At 42.7% G+C, this 19,577-nt stretch overlaps 1 protein-coding gene and 1 pseudogene across 1 annotated transcript in view; both read right to left on the reverse strand.

Annotated features, from left to right (window-relative positions):
• The window catches only part of HS6ST3 (heparan sulfate 6-O-sulfotransferase 3), a 1,040,890-nt gene that overhangs the window by 75,543 nt on the left and 945,770 nt on the right, over positions 1–19,577 (reverse strand). The window lies entirely within an intron of this gene.
• Positions 33–584, reverse strand: LOC142427279 (ran guanine nucleotide release factor pseudogene; annotated as a pseudogene).

Genomic DNA, 19,577 nt, shown 5'->3' on the forward strand with positions numbered 1-19,577 from the left:
GGCACAGGCCCCAGCTTCTTGCTTCAGCATCTTTACTGGGGATCAAAGATGTTGGGATCATGAAGGGTCAGACTGGTCACAAGCTGTTCAAAGTCGCCCAGGCTCCAGGGCAGGGATGATACATTATCAGGGCCATGACAAGATCCATTCTCAGGTGGGGCTGATTGAAGGTGAGGAGGAGGTCGATGTGGTACTGAGCCAGTCGCAACAAGGCTTGATGTAGTGTTACCTCCTTTGCCACCTGCTGGTTTTCCATCGCTATCTGCTGCTTGCCAGAGAGGATCCAGGCCCCTAGACAGCAGCCCCTTAAGGCCAGGTTCTCCAAAGGGAGCGGCCGCATAGCCTCCACGTGCACACCCCTAGCTCCCTGCACCCGGCCAACATCCTCAAAATGGTGCCGCGCAGCCTCCTCACCCTGCACCTCCAGCAGTTCCACAATGAGGCTCTGATGGGTGGCGCGGTGGCAGAAAACTTCCTGATTATCCGGGACCGGCCGGCCGGATGTCACTTACATCAATGGTCCCGGGCGGGAGGATGGTGGAGAAAGCGCCCCCGAACAGTGGGTAGTCTCGCGCGTGCTCCATGGGCTTGAGAGTAGGGGTGGGCACTAGAGAGGCTTAAAAAGAAGCCCACATGGGGGCGTGGATGATAGTACCTGGGGCCAGGTGGCATCAGCTCCAGGCCGCAGGCCGCCCCCTCCCTTTTTTTTTCTTTTCATCCATACTATTTAAACACATACTACTCAGAGAGGATACCAAAGAAACTGGGCAATCACTGGATAGATGTCCCACCAAGGGGTGTATATTTTCCTGTAAGAGAGAATTGTCCATGGGATCGGAGTCAGACAGTAAAGGGATAAAAATCCATAGTGAAGAGAGAAAGGAACTGATCACAAGAATAAAGTTCGTGAGCATATGAGATGCTGAGAAAGCATTTGCGCTAAGTCTGAAGAGGGCAATCTTATTCCTAATAGCAAGATGGTCCTCACCGGATAGACTACATTGACGACATCAATATGTGGGTGGGGGGGCGTGGGGGCGTGGAATGAAGCTAAAGCACAAGAGCATCACCCTGAGGGCAGAAGCTGACGGTGGGTCTCCGACAATCAGTAAGTTCAAGTTGAAGTTGAAGAAAAGAAAATAAGTCCTCCAGAGTCCAGCTGTGACTCTGACTACATCCCACTTGAATGGAGATAACTTCTCAACATTATATTTGGTGCATTGAACCGAATGGCAGAAGAAGCGACGAGCTGTTGGATGACATCAAGAACATCATACACTCCCCCGCAGCATGCGGCCCTCCCTGTGACTTTAACCACAGTGAGAGAAGTGGGGGGGGGGGGGAGGGCAGGGAGCCGGGGATGCCCTGCCACCTCGGTCCTGGAGGTGAGCAAGATGACTGCAGCATCAATAAGGCTATTAACATGCAGGTACACTGATAGATGCGGTGATGTGAAGAGACGTGAAGTAATGTATGCTGACTTCCATAAAAGCAATGTGATATCCAAGGATAAAGGGTTTCCCATAAGTCCAAGAGTCTTATGCATTTATATTATTCCAAATATCAACCCCCTAGAGTTTTAAACCTTGGAATGAAAGTATAGAATTCAAAAACCAAAGAGAAGTTGCCCTGTCTGTCCACCTAATTCTAGTGGACCATAATTAGAATTAAAATACAGTCAGATGCTCCTTAGAAGCAAAGATGAGGAGACTTTGCTTACTTTAGACATATTATCAAGACAGACCAGTCACTAGAAGAGAAAATCATTCTGCATAATGTAGAGAACAGAAAGAGTTAGGGAAACGAATAACTGCAATAGTGCGCACAAACACACCACAGACTGTGGGGACGGTGCAGAACTGGGCAATATTTTCAACTGTTACAACTGAAGTCACCCGAAGTCAGAGATGACTCCATTGCAAACAACACCTACACCGACCAAATTTTTCCAGCACTGATCACCAATCAAAGGTTTATCCTCTGACATATATGCAACATAAAGTCAGTTAACTGATGCTTGCACACTTATTTGGTGGACCACCATGTGGTAGAAAGAAAGAAATTTGGAATCCAGAGAAATGAGGTATACTTTAAAATTGACCTTGCTGAAGAAGGCTGATGGTGCCCGGCTATCAAAAGATAATAGCGTCTGGGGTCTTAAACGTTTGAAGATAAACAAGCGGCCATCTGACTGAGAAGCATCAAAGCCCACATGGAAGAAGCACACCAGTCTGTGTGACCATGAGGTGTTGATGGGATCTGGTGCCACGCATCTAAGACCCAGAACAAAATCATACCCAAGGTGAATAAGGAGGGGGGTGAGGAAAGGAGACCCTATGCCCATTTCTAGACAATTGGACATCCCCCTACAGAGGCGTCACAGGAAAGAAATGAGCCAATCAGGGTGCAGTATAGTACTGATGAAATACACAACTTTCCTGTAGTTCTTTGGTGCTTGCTTCCCCCCACTATCATCACCTCAATTCTACTTTACAAATTGGATTAGACCAGGACATGCACACTGCTACAGATGAGAACCCACAACACAGGGAATCCAGGATAGATAAACAACCAATGGCTAACAATGAGAGTAGAGGATTAGGGGAAGGTGGGGGGAGAAAGGGAGAATCGATCACAAGGATCAACCTATAACCCCCTCTCAGGGGGATGAACAACAATGGAAAAGTGGGTGAGAGGCAATGGAGGACAATGTAAGATATGAAAATTATAACCTATAACTTATGAAGGGTTTGTGAAGGAGGGCAGGTGGGGGAAGGAGTGGGAATCAATGGGGAGCTGATATCAGGGGCTCAAGTGGGAAGAGAACGCTTTGAAAATAATGATGGCAGCAAATGTGCTTCACACACTGGATCAGTATATGGATTGTGATAAAAGATGTAAGAGCTCCCAATAAAAGTATTTAATTAAAAAATTGACCTTGACATGAAAGTGTAGATTTCTTAAAAACGAAGGCATCTAATTTATCTTCTTGGTCTTTAGTTTTCCTGCCTACATATAAAATGTTTATTTTCTAAATATAAGTAATAATTATATGAGAAGAATATGTAATGTCTCTTATAGTAGCAATTGCTTTTATTTATTCAGATGTCTACCATGGGACAGTAATCAAAAACTCAACTAAGATATATGTGACTTATATAAAACCATATAATCAAACATCCTCTGACTCTGCAATTCACTGCTAGGGGGTGGATTCCAACGCCTAGTGGCCCTAGAATAGATTCGAACTGCCCCTGTGGGTGGCTGAGACTGTAAATCTTCATGGGAGTATAAAGCCTCACCTTTCTCTCACAGACTAGCTGGTGGTTACAAGCCCAATGGTAAACACAGGCAAGCACTACACCCACCAGGGCTGTAGTCTGATTCTGCAAGATAAACATTAAAGAAGGACTTGCTAACATGATGATCCTAAGGCTCAGAGAGATTATGTAGCTTTCTCGTGGACATACAGTACAGGCAAGTGCTTAGCAAGAACACATTGTTTTTTAAAAAATTCATTACCATCAAGTTGATTCAGACTCATAGGACTCATAAGAAGCCCCAACAGGACATAGTGGATCTGCTCTGTAGAGTTCCTGAAAACAAAAATCTTTGTGAAACAGACAGCCTCATTTTTCCCCCAAAGAGTTACTGGGTGAGTTTGAAGCCTTGACTTTGCTGTTAGCAGCCCAACATTTAACTCAAGTAGCCACCAGGGTTTCATGTTAAGTAGGATTCTTTACTCATTTTATTATGTCCATTTCCCAGAACCCATTGCATTCTTAAATAGATTCTTAGTTTTGTGTGATTTCGTATGCGTGCTTTAGTTGTTGTTGTTATTTTCAGAGCCTAACACCATTATCATAAATGTTTATCAGAAATTCTAAGCATCCTTCTCGGTTCCCTTTTAGCAGTCTCTCTCTAGAACTCTATCATTAAACTCAATTACCTAGATTGTTTATTCTTTTTGGCCTGTGTTCCCATCTCAGCTAAGGCCACCCCAGGGGTTTTCAGCTGGCCAGCTTTGCAATGGAGTGCTTAGATCAGAACTCTCTGCAGGATCCTGCTTAATGGGGCAGCCTTGCAGTCAGATGGCGCCTTTGTCAGTGCAGCCCAGGACCTTGAGGCTTCCCAAACATCTGTGCTCTCTGCTTGACCCTGCAGCATGTCAGTGCCATTAAAAGTGGAGACCAGAGTCTCCCTGTGTATCCATGCCTGGGAACTGGGTGAGTTCCAGTTAAAGGGTCAACAAATACAATGAAAAATCTCAGCCAACTGGATCTCTTTCTCTGAGTATCTTCCTTTGGAGGGTCAACCTTCTCCATTTGATAAATGGAGTTTTTAAAATATGAGGACTTTTTAATAGTTACAGATATTTGTTGCCTAGCTTGATGCCTGGTAAGTTGTAACCAAGCTCAGCGGATGATAAAGGCACAGGTACATCTTGACATGCATGGAGTTCACTGCATCCACTCAGCTCACCTTGTAGACATTTTTCTATTATTATTAGGGACCATTGACTTAATTCCGATGCATACCAACCTCGTCCAACAGACTAGAACTTTCCTGTAGTGTTTTCCATTGGCTCAAATCTTTACAAAATCAGATTACTAGGAGAGGTTCTTGGGCAGGTTCAAGCCATCAATCTTTCCATTAGCAATATTTAATCATTGCATCTCAATGACCCATCAGGAAATAACAGCAAGAAGAACATAAAATAGCTAGCTTTTATATTTTTGCATATTTAGTACTATTTATAGCAACAGCCATAAAAGTTGTTTATTATTAATTATCTCTTCTTAAAAAAGAAACCAAAGCTCAGTGAATTTAAATAAAGATTTCAATTCCTCAATCTTAGCCTGAGCTCTCTAGAAATATATATACACCACACATGCATATAAATACATACATACATAAATACATACACATAATACATAAAGGCATATAAGAGAATAAAACACTGTCCTGTGGTGTGATATCCTAGCAATCATTGTTATGATATAGTTCATTTTAGTAGTCCCTGTGGAATCAGCAGTCAAGAAATCATAGGATGTAGTTAATAGCATTGGGAAAATCTGCTGCACAAGATCTCTTTAAAATGTTGAAGAACAAGCTGTCTCTTTGAAAACTATGATATGCCTTACCAGCCCATGGTATTTTTAACTGCCTCATGTGTAAGGAAGCCTGGAGAATACTTTATGCACTTGAATTATGATGTTAGGGGAAAATATTGAAGTTACCATGGACTGCCGATAAAACAAATCTGTCTTGCAAATAGTACAGCCACAATGCTCCTTCAAAGCAAGAATGGTGAGACTTTGTCTCAAGTGCTTTAGACATGTTATCTGGAGAGACTAATTCTGGGAAAATGTCATCATGCTTAGTAAAATAGGGTGTGAAAAAAACAGAGGACTGTCCTCCATGATTGAGGTTGATGCAGTAGCCGAAACAATGGGCTTGAACCTAACAATTGTGAGCATAGTTCAGGTTAAACAGTGTTTCTGAGGTACGTTGGGTCCCAGTGAGTTGTAACTGACTCATAAGCACCTAACAAGTATTCAAATGTCTTTCCAATAAGTCTAGCCTAGCATAATTGATAATTCTTCCTTCATAGGCTCATCAGCATAATGACATCAGTAACGAACCACTGTGAAATCTTGTGGAAGGGAAAGGTAATCAAGGTCTCTGTAGTCTAATTATGGCCTAGAACTTAAGAGTTGATATGACAGTGAAAATATAGTGATGGCCTTGTCAGCTGCAGGTAAACTGCTTTCAGTAGTCATCTGAAATAGGTTTGGAGGAAAAGGCTTTTGCCAGATCAATAGCTGCATACCAGGTTCCTGGAGATGTGTTAATTTGGTCAAGCAATGAAACCACACCTGGAAATGTAGCTACAGTTGGCATTAAGTTATAATAATCCCCTGGTGGCCTTGAGGTTATGAATTGGGATATGATCTACATGGTCAGCAGTTCGAAACCACCAACAGTTCCGAGTGAGAAAGATGGGTTTCTACTATACAGAGGGAAAACCCACAAGGGGTCGTTATGAGTCAGCATTGGCTCAAGGACAGTCAGTTTTAGCAGAGGACAAGTAGGTGAGTTGAATGAGGATATGGTAGGAATCACCACCGCTGCATCCTGCAAGTGCTTTATGGTGGCAGTATTATTGCTTTTTACTATTTGCCTATGTAGAATCAGTTATAAAGGCTTCTACTTGGTCTTCCTACAATAGTAGTCCTTACTCTACGTGCCAGGAATTCAAGGCAGGAGTTTTGTAGAGGTTGCTGTGCATATCTGTTTAATGGTGAATTATCACTATAGAACAGGTTAGGGATCCACCCAACCCACAGTGAGACAGCCCTCAACTAACGCTCTATTAGTAACACCATCTGATTGAGGGGCCACCATGATGTCTTCGGTCTCCTGGACATAGTGTCACTTCAGAGTCAATGTCTACCAATTCCTGAACATTCTGACTATTCCCTTTTCCCTAATAAATAGTGGCTTGTTAAAGGGTACAGATCCCTTTGGAGAAAGCTAGGAGAAAGATCAACAATATACATTTTTGGCAACATAGTTCTTGCTTAAGGGGATCCAACTGTTCCTTCATTCAAAATGTACAGAATGTGAGTCTGTAAATTGGCTCAAGTCTTGGAATCAGCTGAGCTGTCATGGCTGTATGTCTTGAAGATTCCAGTTAGACTGCTTACTATTTCCTTGACCTAGAATTCTGCTTATACAGATAAAGGAAATCCTTAGTAGATTTACCATGTATTTCCCTCCTGGAGACACCCTCACTGAGGAGGCCATGCCATGAGCTCATGCAGGAGCGGCAAGACCGATGTCTGCGTCAACTCTGCTGTCCAGTACAGTAAACATGACCACAGTGTGTTCATCCTTTAAGTGCCACCACTTGGCCCCTATTACAACAGGGTCCGATCAATCCCGTTGTAATACCCTTCATGTCAGTTTCAACTCACAGTAAATCTATGTACAACAGAACAAAATACTGGCTGGTCTTGTGACGTCCTCACAATTGCTATGTTGGAGCCAATGGTTGCAGCCACTGTGTCAATCCACCTCATGGAGGACCTTCTTCTTTTTCACTGATAGATATGCAGTCCGTTGGGGAAATGCTCCCAGTCAACTCTGACTTGCATACAATAACCATCGCGAAATTCTCAAAGGATGCTGAGCCTCTCTTCATAAATGTGTTCCTCACTCTGGTAGTTAAAGGTATTTTCCCTAGGCTCTCCATAGGTGGCATTTATAGAACCCATCTACTCTCACATGCCGATTGCACTAAACCACCGGGTGCCATCTTCCACAGTATATCAACATAGATCAAGTGGTTCAACTAGCTTTAGTATAGCCACCAATTAATCTATGCGTCAGCAAACCAACCAAATAAACTATTAGCCCCCTTTATAACCTCTTGAGCTGAAATACCGAATCTGTGCTGAATTGGTCCATATAAATTAACTTGGAAATGTACACCCCTTGCACCTTTACTCAATACCCCAAACTAAGTGAGAACTGTCTTCGACTGGAGCCTCTCTCTCTCTCTCTCTCTCTCTTTCTCTCTCTCTCTCTCTCTCTCTCTCTCTATATATATATATATATATATATATATATATATATATATATATATATATATATATATCAGACAATTGTGGCGGTTCTCAAGACCCAAATGCATGTGATGCTCATAAGGCATTGGGCTCTTCCCAATGCACATGGATACAGGGGTCAACAACCCCCAAATCAGCAGGCTGTTGGCAAGGGCTGATGAATCCCCAAATCTGGAGGCCAGGCTACAGATTGCTGGCTTGCATCCCAAGAACTAGATGCCAGATGGAGAGTCAGATGCAGGATCAAGGAAGAGAACAAGGTCGGCTAGACTATATCTATGATGCAGGCCACACCCCCCTAGGGTATGGGATCTCAAATGAAGTGCATGTATGGAGAATCATAGCCTAACTGGGCTGGGGCATATCATCAAATGACATCACAACCTCATCATGCAAAAATGGCCGAAGTCCTCTCTGCATGTCCAAGGCCATGTCCTTTCTACTCCATCAACCTTCCTGTGCACTAATCACTGCCATTTCCAGAAGCAGGCGTGTTCTTTTAAAAGTTACCCTGTGAACCTTCATTATGCTGAATGGTGCTTTCTCCTATCAGCAGATCCTTCCAAAGAAATTACAGTATGGTTCATTTAAAAAATGTCTTTTGAGGCTGAGGTTTTGCCAAGATCTGTTTATTGCTGTCACGTGGAAAAAGGAAACAGGATGAGGCTTGAAGTGTTCGCATGTGAAGTTTATCTTCCAATTCAAATAAGGGCCAGCAACAAATCAGAAGCAAGGTTACATTCTCAGTGACCGACTTAGACAAATGAAAGCCTGAATAAATGAGCTATGGCGACGGCTGCTTAAAGTACGTGAATCTTAATGCTTTTGAAAAGTAACAGATTAGAAACCGATCTATTAATAATAAAAATAATAAACAGATTAGAGACGGATCTAATAATATTAATAATAATAATATTTTAAAGTATGGTCTGTGATCATAGTGATTGGGGCTTGGGTTACCTCTACCCTTTCAGGACCTCAAAGGCACTGACAGTTGTGTCAGGAAGCTAAGACATAGAGGCAGGCATTCTGGGCCATTCTGCCTCTTCTCCAAACAGCAGAAGCTCCTCAAAGAAGTTCATTCTCTTATCCTGTGAAGGAAATTGCTGAGGAGAATTCCGTCAGGTGCTTTTTCTCATGGGGACAAGACTAGGGAGAAGAGTTGCTTCATGAAAAGTGATCTAACATACAACCCTTCCTTCAGATATGGTTCGCCTTGGGCTCCCTGGGGATAGGCTGAAAAGAATTTACAGAAACTTAAAGGCATCAGAATATAGCCTTTAAATGCATTTGGAGGGCCCCATTCCTAATGTAACCATTTTTGTTGAAAGGTATAAGGCAGATTTTAATAATTGAGGAACAAAAACTTCAAATTAATCCATGCTTGATAGTTTAATTAGGAGAAGGAGGTTTGACTTTAAGGATCTCAAATGCTGTCTTTTCACTTTTCTTAGCTACATAGCCTCGGGAAGTTGTGTAACTGTTTTGCCTTTAGACGCTTCATCATTCAAATGGAAAAATAATAATGTTTACCTCACAGAGCCTTTGTAGTGTGGGGGTAGTGGGGGGGGAAACAAGTACATTTTAAGAATCATGATTTTGCTGTAAAATCAGTTATTATTATTGCACCGTGTTGATCACACTGGAGCACGGTGTCAACATTTTAAAAGGTGGGTTTATCAACACGTGTCTAGACAGAGTCAATAGAATGGACATGAGGGAATGACTTGAGTGTTGGCGGTGCAATGGCCTTGAGGTAGATCTGCTTTTGAGAAAGTTCAGTCGTGGGAGCAAGATGGGGCAGTTTGCTTAGCTAAAGACGGACAGCACTGGGCCCCAGAGGACCATCCTTCTACTTCCAGGAGAGTCCTCAGGAGAAGGAACTCATTTGAGGACAAGGATGTTTTGGTTTGGGGCATTTCCAAAGAAACGAAGACAAACCTTTTTTAAAAAAACAAAACCACATAGAAGAGTGTAAAGATAGAAGGCATATATGACAACCGATATGCTTTGCCGCAATTCTAAATAAGAAAACACATCAAATGGAAAAAGCATTGCTACAAGGTATAGATTGCTTCCATCTGGGAGAAAAACACTAGAAAGAAACTTAATATTCATGGCTGACATATTTTCTTTGTACTGTCAGTCAGCTGGAACCAAAATAAACAGCTGATCAGAAAGCCTATCTCCGCTTGATGTTTCATCTGATGACCTTATACATCAAATCAAGACTCGTGGGCTGAAACAACCTTCTTCACCCTACTTTATTTTCCCCCACAAATGGAACTGTGACCAAAATCTGCCACAATGTAGCCTGCTTCCTTCCATCACCTTTCAAGTTCTTATCAGAAATCAAAACCAGATTTCAAGAATATAAATCCACTTATCAGCTAAAAAAATAAGGGAGAAAGGAAACACACTTGGTAAAATACATGTTTTGCAGGCAAAGTAATTTGTCAAAGAGAAGAATCATTTTCATTTTCAATCAGAGCATTGCAGTTATAGAGTGCTGTCTTCAAATACTTTTCTTTTAAAAGCTCTGTTCATAAAATATTTAGAAAATGTGTTGATAAGTAATTTTAATAGTTAAATATATACCTTTTAATATGTGGATTCTAAAGGTCGTAAACCTGAACCAACTTTCTACCACAGTACACTAGAATTCTAATCTAAGCAGAGGAGCATTTGTCAAATTTATTTTATAAATAGGCATAACACATTTACCTAATTTTACATTTAAAATATATTTGCTTATAAAGGGTGAATACGTGAAGTTTTACTGTTTAATCTCTGTCTGGGGTTGAAATGAAAGAATGCAGGCTTGGAGGTTGATAGGTAAATAATTTGGATTTAATTGTGTCTTCCCCCCCCAACCAACCAACCAAACAAACAACAAAAAAACCTTCACTGTCAGTAAGTTGATTCTGCCTAGAGCTGCTAACCGCAAGGTCAGCAATTCGAACCCACCAGCTGCTTCCAGGAAGAAGGTTGTGGCTTCCTATCCCTGCATACATTTACGGTCTCAGGGACCCACAGGGTCAGTTCTACCCTGTCCTATAGGGTCCCATAGGGCCCCGGCATCCCTAGCTGAACCCTGAACCTCGGTCCTGGGTAGTAATCCTCTATGTTGTAAATCCTAGTCTTTATGATGACAATGACGCAGGGCCAGGGGCAATGATAGTCATGAGGCAGTATCAAAGCTACAGGATTAGGGTATTTCTTGAATCAATTTCTTTTGTGATGTCAAAGACACGTAAACCAATGAGCAGAGAGGAGGGCCCTCCGTGTAAGGGAAAATTGCTAAGGTTTTCGCTTATCTTTTGGTCCTTGTGTTAAGGACCTCCTAGATCAGGAGAAGCTGAGCACACAGATGCTAACAAGAACCAAGGCACTTTCCTCAGAGTAACAGAGATAAAGCCTTCCCCTGGAGCTGATACCCTGGATTCGAACTTTGCGTCTCCTAAAGTTCATTTGTTTGTTAAAGCCATATACACCCGACATTTCTATAATAGTAACACGAGATAACATAGGTGGCAAGTGTGATTTTTGTGTAAACTGAAACCATAATGAATTATAATCTGAAAATTTGGGACGCAGTTTTTGTCACCTCAGAAATTTAGTGCCCTACTGCCGGAGGGAATGGGAGATGTGACAAGTATTAAATGGGTCAAAACAAATAGAAAATGGGTAGAGGCAGAATGAAACCTTCCATGGTCATTCCATTTCTCCTTGTGTGCCATAGAATTCATTTACTAAGACCAAATTTGGGTGATGACAACGAGGCTACAATTAAATGCACTGTTATCTTTAAACACAGTTTTATGAGGGAGATAATCATTAGAACCACAGAAATACCCTCATTCCCTCCTAAGGGATTACTTAGAGCTAGCAGGGAAGTCCCAGAACACAGCAGTTGAAATAATTTTTCTAGCACTCAGGCCTCATAGAGAATTGATTGCAGATATGTATGTACGATGGTACGGAAGAGACTCTAAAGATCCCGGATGATGGAATGTGGTTGGAATCTTGTGGTATGGAAGATTTAATTAAACATCAAATGTGCATTGCCCTAATGATGGTTGTTTAAATGATCAAGGAGCACACAATAATTGCCCAGCAGGCAAACCAGACGGAAGTATAAGGTAAAAGTAGAGTAAATCCCCTTTGGGCATATGGGATAAGCGGAAATACCTTTGTCATACTCACAACTCACCAACTCCCCTTCCCTGATAGCCTGGCCTGTTTCATATTTCACAGACAATTTGCTGCTTATTCTGGGTATCCCATCTACTAAGTCCCTTCCCCATCACATTGCTTAATGTAATACATTGGCTAATTACCTCCGGGAATAATGTTTCTGTTTATAGAAAAACAGCCTCCTTGATAAGCAATGCATAGAGCAGAATTTTCGTTTTTTAAAAAACATTTTAGTAGGGGCTCATACATCTCTTATCACAATCCATACACATACATACATACATCAATTGCATAAAGCACATCTGTACATTCTTTGCCCTAATCATTTTCTTTTTTTTACATTTTATTAGGGGCTCATACAACTCTTATCACAATCCACACATACACATACATCAATTGTATAAAGCACATCCGTACATTCTTTGCCCTAATCACTCTCAAAGCATTTGCTCTCCACTTAAGCCCTCTGCATCAGGTCCTCTTTTTTTCCCCCTCCTTCCCCGTTCCCCCCTCCCTCATGAGCCCTTGATAATTTATAGATTGTTATTTTGTCATATGGACGGGAGAGAAGTGGGGGTAGGGAGACTCCGGATAGGGCAGAATTTTCACTGAAACAATGATAAAGGATGCGGATGCGGGAATGGTGAAGAGGGTCTCTCCGATGAAAACACACACACACACACACACACACAACCCCACCATGCTCTTCCATCTCCGCGTCACTTCCCTCGCCATTGGAAAGTGGTGATTAGGTCCCTGCTGCGTGCAGCTGTACCCTCAAGGCAGCCTGGCTGTGTGGGCGAACACGGAGAGGGCATCGCATCACCATGACTTTGACACTGTAACGTAACGAATAATGTGAATTGAATCCTTTCCAGGAAAGGTCAATGACTACAAGGGTATTTGGGGGAGAGACGAGGCTCCCTCACATCACAGAGGTAGGCCACTTGTCTCACATCCCATCCTCCGTCTAACTTCCAAGGGTGGGCCACGCAAAACCCCAAAGTAGCAGCTCGTGGTCCTCCTCCACAGATGCGTGGGGCGCCAGGTGCCAGGCAAAGATGCTGATTAGAGAAGGATTGATGGCAACACATGTTTCCCAGGTAAAAGCCATCTGGGAAGGTGCCTCTGAAATAAGATTAATAAGCATATGTCACCAGAAGTTTCTCATTAGAAGAGGCAGGATCATGGCGAATCAAAATTTTCAAGGCAGACGACCAGTCTGCCACAAGGGAAAGCCTCTCCAAATGAAAAACAAAAATGAACAAATAAAACCCATGTCAGCTCAGGGAGGAAAAGCTGATTTTACTGTGCTAGAAATATTTTATAGCCAAGGTAAATCGACTTCCTTCCTTCGAGAAGTCTGAACACGGACCAGAGGGCTTTTCTGTGGAGGTCAAAACACAGCCTAGAACATTTTCAAAGTGGCAATCTGCGCTCACATGGACACAAAGCAGCATCCTGGCCTCTAACTTAATGCCTGGGGTCAAGCGTGTGACTGCTTAGAGCAGTGGTTCTCAACCTGTGGGTCGTGACCCCTTTGGGGATAGAATGACCCTTTCCCAGGGATCACCCAATTCATAACAGTAGCAAAATTACAGTGATGAAGTAGCAAGAAAAATAATGTTATGGTTTTGGGGGTCAGCACAACATGAGGAACTGTATTAAAGGGTCGCAGCTTTAGGAAGGTTGAGAACCACTGCTTTAGAGACTCGTCTGACATGGGTGGTCATTAGGCTGGAAGCAACTTTGAGCAGCAAAGTCGGATGTGTTTGAAGGAAATGTGAAAGGCCTGCACATAATCAATTCAAAATTTAGTCTTTTCCCGGGATTTCAAAGTGGATTAGTAATGGGAAATCCTAGGGAATCAGCCAATTTATCCTTTGTATTTCAAATTCAGGATCATGGCATGTTTCTTTCTGTGTATGAAACTACCATTAAACACTAGCTTAAATATTTCTGTAAAAATATAGCAGTCTTTTCACAAAATCCGCACAGTAGAGAAAACAGTCTTAGATGTCTTTCAACACACACAATAAGGCCGTTAGCTTGAATTTATGGGGAAATGACAATTTACTATCGATGCAGGATATAGTGTGGTTTATAGGTTATTGTTGTTCCTGTGCACCACTGAGTCAGTCTGACTCATGAAACAGAGTCGAACTGCCAAACGGGGCTTGCTTGGGTGCAATCTTTAAAGGAATAGGGCACCTGGTCGTTCTCATTTGGAGCATCTAGGTCTATCTGAAATGCCAACCTTTTGGTAAGCAAGCAAGCACTTAAAAATTACAACACTAGGACACACACACACACGCACACGCACACACGCGCATCCAAAGGGGTTTCAAAAAGTTCATGGATAAATGCAGATGGAACAAAATAATAATGAAATGTTACCACAAATGTTTGAAGCCGTCCGCCCCCCCCCCAATGTACATAAATTGTTTATGTGTTTGAGTCACAGTGACCTTCCCACAGCAGAACAAAACGCTGCCCCACCATCCTTCCTGTGTTTGAGCGCACTGTTGAAGCCATTGTGACGATCCATCTGGCTCGGGGTCGTGCCTTTCTTCTCGTAGGAGGCCGTTGCAAATATAACCGTGGGTCAGGCACACATCCGTCTTTAAGTGTCACCACTGCTGAAAACACCACTGCTCCCCCCCCCCCCAATTCATTTTGTCATTCGGCTCTTTCACTTAAGAGCATTAATTGTGGGAATGCTTACAATGCAATTCTTGACAGCTTCACTCTCTTGTCTATTTCTTTTGAGGTTGCTTATTTGTGAGGCTTTCTGATTGTCTTTATGTCGAGGTGTAATCCATACTAATTGCTAGGTTCTTTGTCTTCATCACTAAGTGCTTTAAGTCCACACGTTTAGCAAGCCAGGTTGTCTTCCTCTAATCCTGATAGTGAGCTTTTCCTTATCTATATCTATATAATCTAGTTACTTGGATTATTTGCTCATCACGATGATGGACAAGTATGGTGAATGGTTGCTTTCTGACTGTCAATCACACCGTGATATTCAGCACCATCCACTGACTCTTGTTCTATGTACAGGTTCCACGTGGGCACAATTAAGGTTCTGAAGTTCCAATTTTTTGCATTGTTAGCTATAATTTGTTATAATTCAAACAGTTAAATGTCAATGCACAGTCAACAAAACACAGGTAAACATCTTTCTGGTATTCTGTGTTTAGCCAAGATCCATCTGACATCAGTAATGAGATACATTTTTCCACTTCCTCATTTGAATACAACTTGAATTTCTTTCCTGGCAATTCCTTGTTGATGTACTGCAGCAATCATTTTTGACTATTGTCTGCCAAATTTCACTTGCATGTAATATTGATGACATTGTTCAATAATATATGCATTCTGTCAGATCACTTTTTTGGGGGAAAGGACATGAATATGGATCCCCTCCAGTTGGTTGCCCAGGTCGCTGCCTTTCAAATTTCTCGGCATAGACAAGAGGACACATCCAGTCTGCATCTAGTGAAACATTTAGAATGTAATTCCATCTGTTGAAACATTTAAACTTTAATCCCATTATTTTCTGGAGCCTTGTTTTTCATTAACGACTTCAGTACAGCTTGGACTTCCTCCTGAGTCTCATCCGTTCTTGATTCTGTGCTACTCTCTTGCACAGCTTGACAATGACTAATTGCTTTGGAGCAATGAGTCTGCACATTCATTCTGCCTTCTTTTGATGTTTCCTGCCCTAGTCAATATTTTGTCCATAAAACGCTTTGCCCTCAAACGAATGGCTCTTTTTCTTTTTTTCCTTCTTCAGTTCTTTCAACCTGAGATATGCTGAACATGTTCTTTCTTTTTGGTTTTCTTCAGGTCTTTGCATATTTTGTTATAATACATTTCATTGTAATATTTTGCTTTATCTCTCCTAGCCACCCTTTGAAATGTTCTGTTCAGCTCATTTACTTAATACTTTCTTCAAGTAAAACTAGCTTGTCTTCTCAAGAGCAAGTTTTAGAGTCTCTTCTGGCTTTCCCTTGGTTTTCTTTCTTGTCTTTTTAATAACTTTTGACTTCTTGTAGATGCACTTGGTATTATTCCACGACATATTTCACCTTTGGTCATTAGTGTTTGTGTGAGGCTGGTTTGTCTAGAAAAGCAAAGCCAGTGACAGTCATCTAGCTGAATTTTAAACCTACAAGTAATCTGGTAGCAAATGAAAGCATCCAGCCCTGTCAAACTCAAGTCCACAAGTCCAGTGCAAACTAGGACCATCTCCAGGCTCACTAACTACAGGCTGGTGATGCAGAACAGTGAATGGGGAGGCAGGAAGGTCCCAGGCTGGTGCATGCCCAAGTTTGGTGATGCCTAGGTCAGTGCAAACACCGCATGGAGCTCACAGTTCTCAGGGTTGGGTGGCCCACATGGGCACCCCTACAGGCAGACAGAGTTCCAGTAGGTAGGAGGTGTAGGGACAGAGAGAGAGAGAGAGAGAGAGAGAGAGAGAGAGAGAGAGAGAGAGAGAGAGAGAGAGAGAGAGATCATCTTTGTTTACACAAAAGACTTATGACATGAAGGAGTTATCATTAAGGCTGAGACCTAGATGACCAATGTGACTCCACCCCTAGCCAGGCGTGTATTGTTGACATAGTCCCTAATTACCAGTGTTCAACTCTATTCTTGAGATGGTCTCTACATTCAGGTGAGATAACTCGAGGTTTTATTTGGGCTCTCCTGGATTTGTTTTGATTTCCTTCTGTTTCAACCTTGCCCTACATAGGAGCAGTTGATGTGTTTTTCTCACATGGTGCCTGCCCTTGTTCTGACTGATGATTTTAAGCTTGTCCATCACATCTCTTCACAAATGTCATCTATTTGATTCGTACATATTCTATCCAGATAAGTCCACATGCATATATACCATATTGAATGAAGGGGGAAGTGCAGAGTGGAGACCCAAGGCCCAAGTGTTGGCCAATGGAGATCCCCTCACAGAGGGGTTCAGGAGAGGAGATGGGCCAATTAGGGTGCGAGGTAGTACTGATGAAGAACACAGCTTTCCCCCAGATCCTGGATGCTTCCTCCCCCCAACTACCATGATCCGAATTCTACCTTGCAGGGCTGGATAGGGCAGAGGTTGTACACTGGTACATATGAGGGCTGGAGACACAGGGAATCCAGGGTGGATGATACCTTCAGGACCAAGGGTGTGAGGGGCGATGCTGGGAGAGTGGAGGGTGAGTGGGTTGGAAAGGGGGAACTGATTACAAGGATCCACATGTGACCTCCTCCCTGGGAGAGGGACGGCAGGGAAGGGGGGGAAGGGAGACTCCCGGATAGGGCAAGATATGACAAAATAACGATGTATAAATTACCAAGGGCACATGAGGGAGGGGGGAGCGGGGAGGGAGGGAAAAAAAAGAGGACCTGATGCAAAGGGCTTAAGTGGAGAGCAAATGCTTTGAGAATGATTGGGGCGGGGAATGTATGGATGTGCTTTATACAATTGATGTATGTATATGTGTGGCTTGTGATAAGAGTTGTATGAGTCCCTAATAAAATGTAAAAAAAGAAAAGAGTAGAAAAAAAGAGAAAATGATTAGGGCAAAGAATGTACAGATGTGCTTTATATAATTAATGTATGTATATGTATGGACTGTGAAAAGAGTTGTATGAGCCCCTAATAAATTGTTTTAAAAAAAAAAAAGTCCGAGTCTCTGCTTCCCGTCTTCTCAGCAAGTTCGCAGCCTCCAGGCTTCGCTGTTTGTGCTGGCGGCTCTGGCCCTGGCCGGGCTGCTGGGCTCGGCGGGCGCCCTGAGCCGGGACCTGCTCCCGCACAGGCTGGGCGGCCTCATGGAGGCCGACGCGAAAGAGGATGGCGTCCAGCAGGCGCTGGATTTCGCCGTTAGCGAGTACAACAAGGCGAGCAATGACAAGTTTCACCACCGCGTGGTGCACCTGAAGGGCGCTCAGAAACAGACCGTGTCTGGAGTGAAATACTACTTAGATGTGGAGCTTGGACGAACCACATGTACCAAATCCCCGGCAAATTTGGCTAACTGCCCCTTCCATGACGAGCCACACCTGAAGAAGGGAGTCCTCTGCTCTTTTCAGGTGTATACTGTTCCTTGGATAAATTCAACCTCCTTGACAAAATCCAGCTGCCGGGATGCCTAGCTGACTCCGGTGCTGACTGCCTCTCGCCATGCCCCTCGGGAGTGCGGTGACCTCCGTGCACCTTAGCCTGTAGAGTAGTGATGCTGCCGTTGCGAGGCTTGAAGTCTCTTTAGTGTTCCAGCACTAGAAGGAAAGTGAAGGTTTCCTGGGTGTTCTAAGAAGAGCTAAGAGTTCAAACCCAACTCCTTCTTTTTCGTTGCTTTTTAAATGCGCCAGCCTCATGCTGTACCTGTTCTGCTCACTTTCTTCAATAAAAAATAACATCAGCTAAAAAAAAAAAAAGTCCACATGCATGGTAGTTTTCTAGATTATTGAATAAGTTATTGTTCTCGCAAAAATTCAACATGTATGTTATTCCTATCATCATGGCCATAGTTTGCAGCTACAGGTCCTTCTTTGTTTGCATTGATATCTACATTAATAATAAATGCATAGTTATTGAACGTCTGATCAATCTCAGACTGTAGAAGTTGGTAAAAATAGTCAATTTCCTGATTTTTGGCATTAGTCGTTTTTTGGGTAAATTTAAATAATAGTCTTGTTTTTTAGTGTGTGCTGATTACCCTGTCCATGAAAGCTTTTTATTTCAGGATAGATCTTGAAATGTTCTCTTAACAATGAATGTACCTCCTTCCTCTTCAATATATCCTATCTGGCATCGTAGGTCATATGACTGTCAGATTCACAAAGGCCAATATCAGCTCATTTCAAAGTACTGGTTTCAGTTCAATGATATGTATGGTATTGATCTATATACATTTCATTTTGAGGGGTTTCTCTTTTATGTTTATTAAAAGATCATTTTATTGGGGGCTCTTACAACTCATAACAATCCATACATCAGCTGTATTAGACATATTTGTACATATTGGCCATCACTCTTTTCTAGACATTTAATTTCTATTGAACCCTTGATATCAGTTCCTCCTTTGACCACCACCCTACCCTCGTGACCCCTTGATAAATTATTATTTTCATATCTTACACCAACCGCTGCCTCCCTTCCCCCAGGGTTTCTGTTGTTTGTCCACCTGGAGGGGTGTGTGTGTTTGTGTGTTTATGTATCGATCCCTGTTTGTGGTCAGTTCCCACTTCCTCTCTTCTTCTCCCCACCTTCTCCCTACCCTTCTGATATTGCTGTTCGCATTCCTGTTCTGGGATTCAGTGTATCCCGAGTTCTTGTCTCTTATCTGTTCCTGTGCACATGCTCCGGTCGAACCCACAGTGAAAGGAAGGACTGGGGTCATGGTAGCTGGGAGTGAGGAAGCCTCGAGGAACCAGAGGAACATTGTGTGTTGCATCGGTGCTTTACTGTACCCTGGTTGACTCATCCCTTTCCTGTGACCCCTCTGTGATGGGATGTCCCATTGTCTATAGATGGGCTTTGGATCTGTGCTCTGACTAATCTTGTTCTCAACAATATGGCTTTGTTTGTTTGTTATGGGTCTTCTGATGCCTGTTACCCTGTATGGATGACACTTCATGATGGCACAGTCTGGTGTGCTTCTTCCATGTAGGCTTGTTGCTTCTGAGCTAGATGGCTGCTTGTTTACCTTCAAGCCTTTAAGACCCCAGACATTACATCTTTTGATAGCC

This window comes from Tenrec ecaudatus, chromosome 15 (assembly GCF_050624435.1).
Source record: "Tenrec ecaudatus isolate mTenEca1 chromosome 15, mTenEca1.hap1, whole genome shotgun sequence".
NCBI classification, from domain to species: domain Eukaryota; kingdom Metazoa; phylum Chordata; class Mammalia; order Afrosoricida; family Tenrecidae; genus Tenrec; species Tenrec ecaudatus.